The following is a 13,756-nucleotide window of genomic DNA, read 5'->3' as shown; positions in this document are numbered from 1 at the left end:
GGGGCATAATACTGTGTGCAGGGGCCACTATGGGGGATAATACTGTGTGCAGGGGTCACTATGGGGGATAATACTGTGTGCAGGGGCCACTATGGGGCATAATACTGTGTGCAGGGGACACTATGGGGCATAATACTGTGTGCAAGGGCAACTATGGGGCATAATAATGTGTGCAGGGGCCACTATGGGGTATACTACTGTGTTCAGGGGCCACTATGGGGCATAATACTGTGTGCAGGGGCCACTATTGCGCATAATAGTGTGCAGGAATGTGGTTTGCTTGTGTAGAGGGGGATCAGGGGGCTGGGGGGCCCATGTCAAATGTTTGCCTTGGGGCCCCACCATTCCTAGTTACACCACTGTAAGAAACCTATGCACAGTTGCTGTTGAGACTATTGACAAATGGTCAGTGGTTTGATACATTATTGCAGAGGATTTCAGCAGAAAACTCCTCATTACTGGTAGGGATGGAACACCTACCCACCATAGAAAGTGCATCTTTGTTGCCATGTGCTAGGTAGCAATGACTTTTGTGAATGTAAAAGAAAGTTCACCAAGTGCCTCTACTAAAACTTATAATATTGTGTGCTTTACTTAAGGTAGCAGAAGGCTATAATGGATGGTTAAGCACTTTCCAAAGAGCAAGCTCTGACTACTTTCCCTTGCACAAAGTCCAGCTGGCAGCTTTCTGAGAATTTCATAATCTCTACCCGATGACATCATGTTTTGAATAGTGATCAGCCCATGAACACTTCGCTGGAACAGAACTCGCTGTATCTACGTAAAAATACTTGGATTGCAGTGGTCTTTGCATGTGAAAGCTGTCTCATACACATTCCATCACACCCCAAGTCTTCGGCACTCTAGTTGGATGTGGCTGAATATTAGGTGTAATATTTGTAACTGAAGTCTGATATGCAAAGTTCAGTTTCTTAGTTTTGCTATTAGGTTTAATGTTGACATCCTTCCATAGTGACAAGAATTCTTAACATAAATAGAAAATGCCCTTAAGACTTACTGTATCTTAGGGCCCTTGGTTAGATGATTGTTTAGACGGTATATAGAAATTCTATGGGTGTTATATTGGCCGACCCAACCTCTTAAAGGAAATCAATGGGAGCCGGTCAGTTCTTTTTTCCGGGAGCCGTTTGTTCCGGCTCTTGGAAAAAAGAAGCAACATGCTCATTCCTTCAGGTGGATTCGCCTTGCGACATTCACTTGAAGACACTCCCTCCCGACTAGGACCATTCATTGGGCCTAATCCAGAGCGGAGTGAGTGACTGGATTCCGGTGGATTCCGGCTACCTGTATTTTGGTCCGGAACCTGAGGCGGCCTCCGCCTCAGGTTCCAGACCAAAAAACCCTGTGTCTCACCTATCTGATCCATGGTGGTCTTCTATCAGGCCTGCCCTGAGGTTTGTGTGGAGTATAAGGAATAACTCACAGTAAATTCTGAGGAAAGAATATAATAAAATAAAGGACCCTCATAGTATTTTTATAGTATCTTTTTGATTTATTATTGCCATCTGTATTTTTTTCTGGATTGTTCTGGGTGATCTGGATTATTACTAGTTTAGGCTTCAGTGCAGTTGTGTCTCTTATCAAGAATGACTGGAATGAAAGTAGAGCAGATAGAAAGAGTTCTTTGAGTGATAACATCTTCAGAGGACTGTGTTGCTTTGAGGAAAAAATAGTGAGGCCCATATTTGTATGGGACATAATTCATCAAGTTGAGGGAAGTTGGCATCCTGGGGCTCTGAATAGGGGCTATGTGTACATCCATATGTGCTCGGCCATTCTGAACAGCAATCCCCATTTAACTATTTCAGTGGAATGTTAGCCCATGTCAATAATCATAACGTAAGATGACGGTCATTCCTCTGGTAATGCATTCTTTCTTTAATGGCTCCGGCTTCCTGCTGGGGACATATAGGTCACAGCCTATTACTCTGCACTCCATTAGCATTGTAAAGTTAAAAGGAAGCAAAGAGAAGAAGAATTTTTATATGTCTTCTTATTTTTTAACCTATAATGGTAAAATTAAATGACTTAGAGTTTATTATATTGGAAATTGAAAGCTGGCCATACACATTATTGTCAGATACCCTCCCCCCAATGTCAGCCAAACAGGACAACCGTCTGATGGCAAATGCCAGTGGATATATTGATGTTTCAACTTGTATGAGTGTTTTGTTCTGAACAGAGATAAGTCACAGCCAGAGGTGTCTAATAGTGACTTACTTTCATCTCTCTCATTGTAGAGATAGGTCGTAGTTGTAGGATCTGCTCCAGGATTGCGTAAGCCCTTGGGTGACATAGCCTTAGTAAGCCCCTTTGCAATGCACCCAAAATTCTTTGCATTGGCAGACATACTAGAATGGCTGTAAGCTTTGTATAGCAAAGGTTGAAAACCATGGGTGAGATCTGCAGCTATGATTGACATGCATCTATAAATAATATCCGCCTTATGACTCCATACAGTATAATAATCCACTCGTACCCCTACAGTTTGATGTCCTCTGTATGTGCCCATAACACACTTATATCCCCATATAATTCCTCCTTATGCCCCTGTGCAGTACAATGACCCCCTTATCCTCCATATAATGGTCTCTTATGTCTCCATAGCCTACAAGGCCTTTTATGCCCCCATGCAGTACATTGTCCCCTTATGCCTTCATATATAATTGCTGCTTTAACCCCCATACGGTAAAATGGACCCTTTATACACCCATATAATTGTCCCTTATGCCTATATAGACTACAGTGCCCCCATGTAATGGTACCTTATGCTCACATACAGTATAATGACCCCTTATGGTCTCATATGATGGCTCCTTATGCCTGACCCCCACTACCTAATGTACACTGCTTTGCAGGGAGTGAGTGGTAACTACAGATTTAATTCTTCATTGCCACTCTTAGATCCTCAGACCCCTCCTCCCTCTTTGTGGCTTCAGTGCTAGCTCATTTAAGCCCATCTTTACTGCAGCAGGAAAGGGTTTGGGGGTCCGTGGAACTAAGAGCGGTAAGTGAGAATGAAATCTGCACTTACTGCTCCGCAAAGGTAGCAAATGTTTGACATGCGGCACCATCACAGGGTCCATGAAGAATTACATAGTTTCAACCGAAATCAGAGTATTTTATGCAGGGATTAGTTATTTATTTCTCTTACTTGGATAACACCAACATATTCTGCAGCGCTTTACAGACATTGTCCATCACTGTCATATATACTGTAGATTTGCTGGGTCCTCCATGAAAAAGACTCCCTTGCCACAATGTTCCTAAACATGGACCTGCCTGACGTTCCTAAACATGATACTCTTCTAAACCAGACAACTGGGGTTTTCCAATAAGTCGTCAATTCCGATGTTTTTTCTTCTGGCTAAAGTAGGGCGAGTCTATGGAGCTTTGCTTCACTGTGTGCATTTAACAGATGCATGGAAATGACTCCTGAGGTCGGAGTGCTGTGACCTTAGTGTGAATATACAACATCATTTACTCTGTAAACACTGAGATAAGGTCTATGTCATCACCACACTAGTAAAATCTGTGGTCTTGAGTCTAAAGCTGCCCATACACCAGTGATTTTAGGGCACCCATAAAGGATGATATAGGCCATGTGCTGTAGGCCGATGACACCTTATTGTGACACAGAAGAGCATGATAGATGGCAGCCTAAGACAGCCATCTGTGGAAAAGTTTCACACTCTTCAACATTGCTGCTACTTGCAGGAGCTTGTGGAGGTGAAGTGGCTGTCTTTTCCAAATACTATATAGTTGGCAGTGGCGTAACTAGGAATGGCGGGGCCCCATGGCGAACTTTTGACATGGGGCCCCCCCCCAACCGACACCGACGACCTCGACCGACCCCCTCCTCTGCACTCTATTATGTCCCTTAGTAAGCCCTGCACACAGTATTATGTCCATTAGTGGCCCCTGCACACAGTATTATGTCCATTAGTGGCCCCTGCACACAGTATAGCCCAGGGGTAGGGAACCTTCGGCTCTCCAGCTGCTGTGAAACTACAACTCCCAACATGCTCCACTCACTTCCATGGGAGTTCCAAGAACAGCAGAGCAAGTATGCATGCTGGGAGTTGTAGTTTTGCAACAGCTGGAGAGCCGTACGTTCCCTACCCCTGGTATAGCCCAAATAGGGTCCGTAACGGCCAATTTAAAAAAAAACAAAAAAACGCAGTGGTAGCGGCTGTCACCGGGCCCCCTAATGGCCCGGGCCCTGTGGCAGCCGCCTCCGCTGCCTCTATGGTAGTTATGCCCCTGATAGTTGGCATGTATTGGTATATAATCTGGAAAAGGAACTTTACTTCTCCCTGTTGTTTAAAGTGGGATGTCCTCTTGTTTGTTAGGAGGGTCCCTCAACAATAAGGTGACCACAGAATGCCCTGCTGCATCAAATGTGTATGTGTGCGGGTGGGGGTTTCTTCTGCAGACTTTTTGTTTCAATTATACCTATAGGGAAACGGCCGGTGTAGGTATAATTTACATATTGCGATTTCCAAAATCGCAGTGGTTTTGGAAATTGCAGCGTGTCCTCTGCATGTATTCTCCCATAATGTGTAGATGGATTCGCTAGAATCCCATCAACTTTGCAGGGACTCCACTGCAACCAAACCGCGTCATAGACTTCACGTGGAGCCCCGGTCTTAAAGGGGTTATCCAGGCCTATGATACTGAACTCCACTTCCGCTTCTCAGATAATGGCATCACAAACGACAAACGTTAGTCACATGGCTATTGGTCATATAGTCAGATAATCCCTTCCCAAGAGTAGGAATTTATCACCTATGTAATGTAAAGGATGTCTTAGAATTGGCATCCAACATTAATGTCATCTGGAATGGACTGAATTACCAGATTATTATCTCCATCTCCTGAGCCTGGTTTTGCTAAATTCCAGATTATTTTGCAAAGCACAAATGACGAATTATATCAGAATCTGGGGACCATGTGATGCTAAATTCAAGGAATTTTACTCTTACTACTTCTGGTTTTTGCCATTTGCTAATAATAGACTAGGATATCTATTTTGATTCTGGGTCACACGAGGAGAAGCTGTACTAGTAAATCCCTCAGCTCTGTGCGTAAATACAAGAAAAATGTTATGCCATGTAGTTATGGAAAAACTCATTAAAACGTATTACGAAGTATACAAAGCGTTTCACACATCAGCGTGTTGTGTTATAAAGTAAACTCTGCTAAACAGAGTTAAAACAGCGCACAGTAGCCTGACGCTTTATGGACAGCATTACAATATGGCTATTTCATTGCAAACATATTGTGAAGTAATAAATATGTCTGCTGTTATAGCAAACACTAAACCTAGAAATGGATGATAAAGGTAAAAAACAAGCCGTCGTCCTCACTGTCTGTCCGCAAAATTTTTACACAGTCCCTATGAGCTGTTTTGTAGAGATCCTGGTCAATCTCTTGCTTCATCGAGAAGAGCTGGGACTAGAAGAGGCAGGATTTCGTTTTTTATGGCTACCATTTTGGAGAGCGCATGGCTTTTTGATCACTTTTTCTCAAATTTATTTTGGAATGTGAAACAGTGAACAATAGCAATTTGGGCACTTTGGTTTTTCCTACGAAAGTGTTCACAGTATAGGATACTTTTACGTTTTAATAGTACGAGAGTTTTCAGATGTGGCGATACCTAATGTTTAATTGTTTTGTTTATTCATTTTTATAGGTAAATTAAGGAAGGGGAGGTTTGATGTTTGAGTTTTTTTTAATATCTTTTATTACTTTAAATTTTTTTTTACTCTCTTTGGCCCCCCACCCCCACCCAGGGAGTTTAAACAGACAATTGTTAGATTGTTTTTCCCATAGACTGCAAAATTACAGTTGGCCAAGTTACCTGCCCAATTGGGGGTTGGTTGCTTTTCAGGGGTTGGCCTAATTCCCTTAATTCCAGTGAAGGTATTTCTTTAGCATATCAAAACAGTCTGAACAAAAATGCTTCCAGCTTTGTGGGAACATTTTGGGGAAGGCTATTTTTAGTTTCCGCATGACTGTGCCCCAGTGAACAAGGTCCAATAAAAGCATGGTTGGGAAAGATGGTAAGATAATCCTTTAATAGTCCCACCGTGGGGAAATTTCAGTGTTCCAGCAGGATGATGATACGGATACAGGATAATAACAGTAATATATTACAGAAGGAGACACATAAACTGAGAATAGCAGATAGGAGAAAAATACTAGGAATTTATTATTATTAAAATACTAGGAATCAATAGCAGCTAAAGAAAAAAAAAAAAAAGAAGACTTCAGGGTCATTTAGTTCTCTGTGCGGAGTGATCTTCGCTTGGCCTGATGTTGATTATACAGCCTGACCGCGGTTGGGAGGAAGGACCTCCAATAGTGCTGCTCCTCACACTTGGGGTGAAGCAGTCGGTCACTGACAGTGCTGCCAATTCCCATCAAGGTCTCATACATGGGGTGGGATCTATGCAAGCCGTATTAGGGGGAAAACTGGTTCTTCTGTATATGAGAATTAACAAACACCCCCATAATGAAAACCCACTTGGAGTGGATGAAAATTCAACCTGTTGCATGAGGTGTGTTAGAGTCCCCTTTAAGCATTGGTTGGTTCCAAAGATGGAGGGAGATAATTTTATAGGCACTAAGAAGATTTCATCTGGTTCTCCCTAGGATTGAAAGTAAGGCCTATTCTGAGTTAATAACCTTTTAAGAGCAGAGCTTGACTACCCGGCTGTAGCAGACATAAAGCCACTTAGCTAATGAATACAGACAAACTACTTAGACATTCCGGCAGAGGATTTTATAGCCTGACTAAACAGTATACGGGAGCTTGTATTCTAATGGGACTGAAAGCTATGGCCATGTTGGTTGAAGTAAACTTGCCTTTCAGCTTTATTTTGTGCCATTTAAGATTCATTATTTTTTAATATGTTAAAGTGCACCTCCCTCTATAATCTATATGTATATAATCTTAGGTTTTGTCCTCCTAGGAGAAGCCTTTTAAATTTTTCTTCAGTCATTTGTATTTATCTTGGCCACAAGACTATGGAAGCTATTAGTATGTTTTCACACACAGCGCTTTCTGGAGAAATGCCATTGCAGTTTTTGAGTCAGAGTCAGAACCAGATCCAGCAGATACCACACATGCAGTATTGTGGCAGTGTTTTACGCCAAGAGCAGAGGTGAATAATAAGGGAAGCAGATGTTCCAGTCTATCATTTATTCTTACTCTATTAATATTACTATTATTATTTGGCTTGTTTATACAACATATTCTGCAGATACATTTCTTATCAGTATGTCTACTGCTCTGTCTGTAAGTCTTTACTGTAATTGTAAAATTCAATTTATGTACTAGATAATGTTTCATGCTGCACTACTGATATAGGATAAAAAGTAGAACCTAAAGGGATTCTCTGACAAGATAGCTAGCTTTACCCATTAGATAGCATTTGCTGTAGGTCCTTCAGACCCCCTCTCCCATATACAAGCACCCTCAGACAAGCAGCGTGTGTATGGGGAGAGTGAGCCAATGGCAGGCACTTCTAGTAGCACCTAGGTTTGGGCTTGTTGAAAACCAAAAGCTTGTTCTTTCCGTTCCCAAATATCTGCCTTTGGAGGAGTTTCAGGAGGCCTCAAACACATTACAATTAAAATGATCGGTTTAGGTTAATCAGATCTGTATGGTGAACTTAAGAATGGCCATAGATATAAGCCAGTTAATCCTGCCAATTTTGACAAAACCGACTGAAAATCCAAAATGTATCTAGACTTTGTCCCGATGTCAGATATTGGGGGAAAGAAGAATCAGGCATTTTGGAATTCAACATGTCCAATCTAGTGTCCCAGAGCAAAATACACCACCAGTGGTGTCTGAAAGTGGTTTATTCCCTTCTTTCCATGGTAAATACATGCGGTTATGGATGAATTAAGCATATATAGTGATGTTGGAACAAATAGCTGTTGACTATAAATTAGATCATCAGTATCTGATCAGTACCAGTATCTGATCAGTGGAGGTTAGGGATGGTTGAAACTTGTAATGAGCTGGGTTTGACCTGAAACTAAACAAATGGAGGGTTAAATCAGACCCCAGAGTAAATAAGTGGAGGCCCAGGGAGGTGACAAAAATAAAAAAACAAGGAGGATGGGCCTCCTAGCGGCATCTGGTGTTCTCCAGGTGATGTCATGCACCCAGGATCAACCCCTTAGCGTCATGATGCTTGGTGTGCCTATGTCACCCATGAAGCACAATGAAAGGCCTCAATAGTGACCCCTGACACATGACGTCACTGAGGAATCAAAGAGATAGCGCTGGACGCTGTGAGAAGGGCCAATAGAGGTAACAGAAGGGGAGTATGATTTTTTTTTTTTTACATCTTTTGTGGGCCTCCACCTATTATATGCAGGGGTCTGAGGGGGTGGCTTGTTCCGAATTTATTCGACCCAAAACAAATCTTGGACCTGAGCCATATGAAATGAATCCTGAGTAGTTCGCCCATCTCTAGTGGAGGTGATTGAGTTTCTTGATGGGACCTCCAAAGGTTGAACCGCATTTCATTGCCCATCCTAGACATATGTCTTATATACAAAGATGAGCATCACTACAAACTGATGCCTATGGTGCATCCTGGAAAATTCCTTCAATGGTCTATATTCTAAATGAAAACACAGTACACTTTGCTTCCTGAATACACTTTCAGCCAGAGTCAGTTCTAAATGTATCAGGAAGTGAGAAGTAGAAGGGGAAATTGTTTTCATTTACCCTGTAATAGGGGGAGTTACACAGATCTTCAGATCTTATTGCCTGCAGCAATGGCTGACTCTGCTTCTTTGAAAAGTAATTGAGAGAAGAATACCTGCTATTTTATAGGGAGCCAATGAGGGAATTTGCTGTTTGCTATACAAACACTGAGAGAACTTGTGTGGTTAGCTTATAAGTAGGAGGATTTATGTTTTACCATTTTATATAGTTGGATCTAGAAATGATTCATCTCGAATTTTGTATTTTTGGAAAATGAAAAATATATGAATGTTGCTGTATACCTCTACTGCGAAGCGCAGCAAAAGAATGCCACAGAAAAAAATGACTTTCTGCCCCTATTATATGGAAAACGCCCGGGTTTCTGCAGGTATTTTTGACATGAGATTTTTTTTCTGCAATATGTGGCTGGGATTTGCCAGAATCCCATCCACGTTGCAGGTACTGTAAAATGCAGTGTTTTTTGCCGCAGTGTTCCCGCTGTGTTTTCTCAACATGATGTCCCGGCCTGAAACAGGTAAATCCCTTGTGCCAGATCTGTTTCTTGAAGAGTTGGCCATACACATTAGATAGAAGATGATTAGTAATAACAAGCGCAGAACGATATTCTAGTAGAAGATCTTTCCAGTGATGTAGCCGTATATATTTTAGTCCTTATTGGCCATTACAGTCTCTCAAACTGGGGGAGTAACAATTGTTACTCCATTTCACCATACATCGTCATTATGTTGGCAGTATGACCCCCTGTTTACATGTGGAGATGTACTGCTGACCAACAAGCATTGTTTGACTGTATAAAAAAATCAAAACTGAATATTTTTTGCCCTTTTATTTTACATGGGGCAATGATTGAGGATGACTAGGGGGGCAATGTAGGAAACAAGAAAGAAAAACACAAAATGGCAAATGGAGGGCCAAATTCAGCTGATCATGCAATACGCTTGCATTTGTGGCTTACCAAATTTGCTCAGTTTTTGGCAGGCAAATTTGCAGAAATTTTTCGAATGATTTGTGGCTAAAATTGGCCATTTTGGGCTAGTTTTATCTGTCTGTTACCTGCTTTCAATCATTTGTGGATCTCCTCAAGAGATGCACAGTCGAGATTCTAAGGTTTACGACCAGAAATAGATTAATCATTACCACCCCCACCCCCCCCTACTATTCGGAGTATATAATACTTCAGTTTAGCTTAACATTCCTTGGACCATCCATATTATCTTCTGATGTCTAGTGATGTCATCCATTCCTATTCCATTGAATTTAGAGGGACCATATGGAGAGACACAAAATACGCTGACAGTGTGGTAGGAGACAAAGGGGCTATGCATGGGTTAAAAAGGGGTTCCCCCAGGCAATATGTGTGGATACAACCTTAATTAGCAATTAAGTTCCGTAATGTCCTAACAATCAGTCATTACCGCCCACCCTGTTATATTATAGGGAAACAATCAGGTATTCAATAGAGAGTTGGAAAAAATGTGAAAGTTTGGTAACGGGCCGGGTATACAAGTGTCTACCTTATGGTCAGTGCGAGATTATGTTAACTACATGTAGGTGAGAGTATTCTATGGAAAGGGAGAGATACAATACATTTCCCCAATTACGGTAATCTTATTTCATGTGGACTTCTGGTGGGAAATGGCCTTAGACTAATCTTTTTAGAGAGCAGAAAGAGTTCACGCTATGAATGTTTTTGCCATTCTATTTAAAGCTGTGAAGGGATTATTCAATAGCGCTTTGTTAAGTGAATTATCACTTGGTTTAATACCAGGATACAATGGTAATCTGCAGTCAGGTACACTTAGGATATGACGGGTACAACAGATGATCGAATCACCTTTAATTACTCATCACTGAGCAGAGGAGCAAGGCACACGACTATGGCATTATATTGGTGGTACCAAGCCAATACTATGGCACCACTGAATCATACGTAGATTTTGACAGAAGCAGGGGTGGCTTCAGTGTAATGTTACCAACAATATTTCGACTCAATGGAGTTTTCGGAATTATTTAAATATTTGGCCCCCACTAAGAATTATAATAATTCCAGCACTGCTGGTCCAGTGCTCCCCGCCAGCACAGCAGCTCATAGGTTGGCGCCGAATTGTGAGCGTGGCCAGCGCACGGGGACCCTTTGCTCAACATGGCGGCTGCCCGCATGGTTCCGAACGCCGCTGACATGCCGGCCGGCCACACATTACCTCAGGCCGGCGTAGCATGCAGCAGATCACCCGGCCCGAACAAGCCCAGCCGCACGTACCTGCGAACTGTGTGGCTGGGAACACACACGGCACGGGAAGGACCACACATGCTCGCTGAAGCTGCAGCCACGAGACACACACCTCCCCAGCATCTACATGGTGAGTACTGCGGGAACAGGGATTGGCGGGTTGCTTAAGGGAGGGGGGGGGGACAACAGGTGATGGGGAGGGGGGTTGGTGGTTTGGGGGAGGTGGTGGGGGTTAGGGAGGGGGGCTTGGCACCAGAGGGCAGAAGGTAAGTAGGGGGAGGGGGGCCAGATTGCACATGTGCAAAGGGGTGGGAGGGTAACCGGGTCACAGGTAGGTGGTGGGGGGAAGGAGTAGATGTAGGAGGTGACTGTAATCTCTAAAGGGGGAAGGGGGCCAGGGGAGCAGGTGGGGGGAAAGGGGAGGGCCGGAGGTGCAGCATCAGGGCCTTGGGGTCCCAGACCACGATGCTGTGGAAGGGGCCCACGCCGGCCGCAAGGAAAGGGCCGTGGGGGGCCACAGGCCGCGCTGTAGGTGGTTCGCACAAGGGTGAGAGGACGAAGTCGCGGGCTATAGCTAGTTAAGGAATAAAAGCATACATGCCATAGAAGTAGACCATGCACGTTCCATGGGGCTTATGAAATGGACACCCAGCTCAGACCCAGCTCAATAGTGGAAATTTAAAATGGCTCTTAAAAGGACTGGAAAGGGGTAGAAGAAGGGGAGTCTATTGTGTTTTGGGGTGGTAGACAGTAATGGTATGAAGCCACACAAATATGCAATGAACCACTCGCCCAGATGGTATCTGCAGCAGCTCAAGTTTTAATACCATAAAATATGGCCTGCAGAGATCTGTGGACAAGTCAGGACACGTTAGGAGTCAGACTTTAGATAGAAGACAGACGCAAGACAGACAACGGATTCATGTGTAAAACAACTCAAACATACGTCCTACTGTGCCACTCAATACCGTACCCTCAGTTTTAAGCTGCATGTTCTTAGTATAATGAAGAATTTGCTATAGACCATAAAGGTCACTTTGTAAATTAACAATATCATTATTTTTGACCAACTAGTTTCTATTTCTACCACTTTGTACCACAAGATTTAGACATTCTGCATTGCTATTCTGCTCGTGTAAGCAGCCAGGCATTGTACATAATACTATCCTGGATCATTTCACATAGTTTATGCATCGAGCGAAAACATAAACTCTGGCCTTGCATGATAATCATTCTTCAGCTGAAATGTATATTTCTGTAGCAAACTAATACCGATAGCCTGGAACAAAGCGTCTAGCCGTACATGGTTGTTAGGTCACCTTGGCAGCTGAAGAAGGCCTTAAAGACGTCTATGAGCCCGTCTGACGCTGAATAGGAGAACCGCATCACAGCCAAGACGGCAGTGGGCTTTGGCACTTCCTAAAACATTACTGTTTCTTAATGTTATCGTACATTGCCTTTATAAGGCACTTTTTACATTAATATCATGGCCTTCCTGATGGGTGCAAACAGCGACCAGGCCCAAAGGTTTTATAGTATTCTATCAAAATTGGCAAAAAAAATAATAGAAAGAAAGAAGCTCATTAAATATATATGGTCAGTACTGTGATATAATGGTCGGAAATGTAATGATCTTTCCACATATAAAACAGTAACATGTCTTCTATTATGCCTAGAGGAATGGGAGGCTCACCACCAGCATGGAAGGAGTTTTTTACTATAAGAGCAGTGATACTATGGGACATGACGATGGTTAATTCGCTCTGCTTACAAGGAGTCTGGGTGCCTTTCTTGAAGACATAATATCACAGTTATCTGTAGTAGATCGCTGGAGATGAGCCCTTGATCCAGGGATTTATCCAGATTACTAGACTGGGTTCAAGAGTACAAATTGTCTCCTGATATGGAATCATCGGCTGCTGCTTCATAGGGATTGTTTTGATTCTCTCTGGATCAACGTAGTAGGATGACATATTGTACTCGGTGTATCTGAGTTTTCTTTCCAGGATCAATGATTTACAGACAATGTTACTATATTCCAAGGAAGACTCTGGCACAGATGTGAACATAATGCCATGTGTGAAACCATCAGTAAGCCGGGGCACACATTGTTGTAGATTTTGTTGAATTTTTTTTTGAGCCAAAGCCAAGAGTGGCTTTAAAAAGAATCGAAAATATAGAGGATCCACTTATACTTCTTATTACTGATAAGTTAATTCCTGGCTTTGGCTCAAAAAAGTACAGCAAAAACGATAAAAACACAGTTTCCCCACAATTTGTGGCCTCAGCCTAAGGCTGCCTTCACACGGAGTAACACCGGCTGCCATTCACAGACGTACACGCGAGCGCTGCGGAAGGCTCCCGAACACTTCCCATTCACTTCAATGGGAGCGCTCATAACGCCGGCTTTACGAGCGCTCCCATTGAAGTGAATGGGAAGTGTTTGGGAGCCTTCCGCAGCGCTTGTGTGTACGGCTGTGAATGGCAGCGGGCGTTACTCCGTGTGAAGGCAGCCTAAGACTGGTCTTACACGACCGTATTGAATGTACGGTCTGCAAGTTGCTGATCAGCAACACTAGTTGCTGATCGGCAACATAGGCTCCGCAGATGTCCGTGTCCTGTCGAACTCGCCCATAGAGTTCTATGGGCGAGTCCGTGCAGTGCCGCAATTCATGGCCATTACGGACATGACCTATAAATTGCGGACCACGGTTGTGGCCCGGCCACACCATGGATAAAATATCTGGTGGTGT

General features: G+C 43.1%; 1 protein-coding gene across 1 annotated transcript in view; it reads left to right on the top strand.

Moving 5' to 3' along the window:
• AKAP12 (A-kinase anchoring protein 12) overlaps positions 1–13,756 on the top strand; it is a 103,458-nt gene that overhangs the window by 49,640 nt on the left and 40,062 nt on the right. The gene's annotated exons all lie outside the window — the stretch shown is intronic.

The sequence above is a fragment of the Leptodactylus fuscus genome, chromosome 3 (assembly GCF_031893055.1).
Source record: "Leptodactylus fuscus isolate aLepFus1 chromosome 3, aLepFus1.hap2, whole genome shotgun sequence".
NCBI lineage: Eukaryota > Metazoa > Chordata > Amphibia > Anura > Leptodactylidae > Leptodactylus > Leptodactylus fuscus.
Note: the sequence above shows the minus strand (reverse complement) of the source record. Positions and strands in the feature narration are given on the sequence as shown.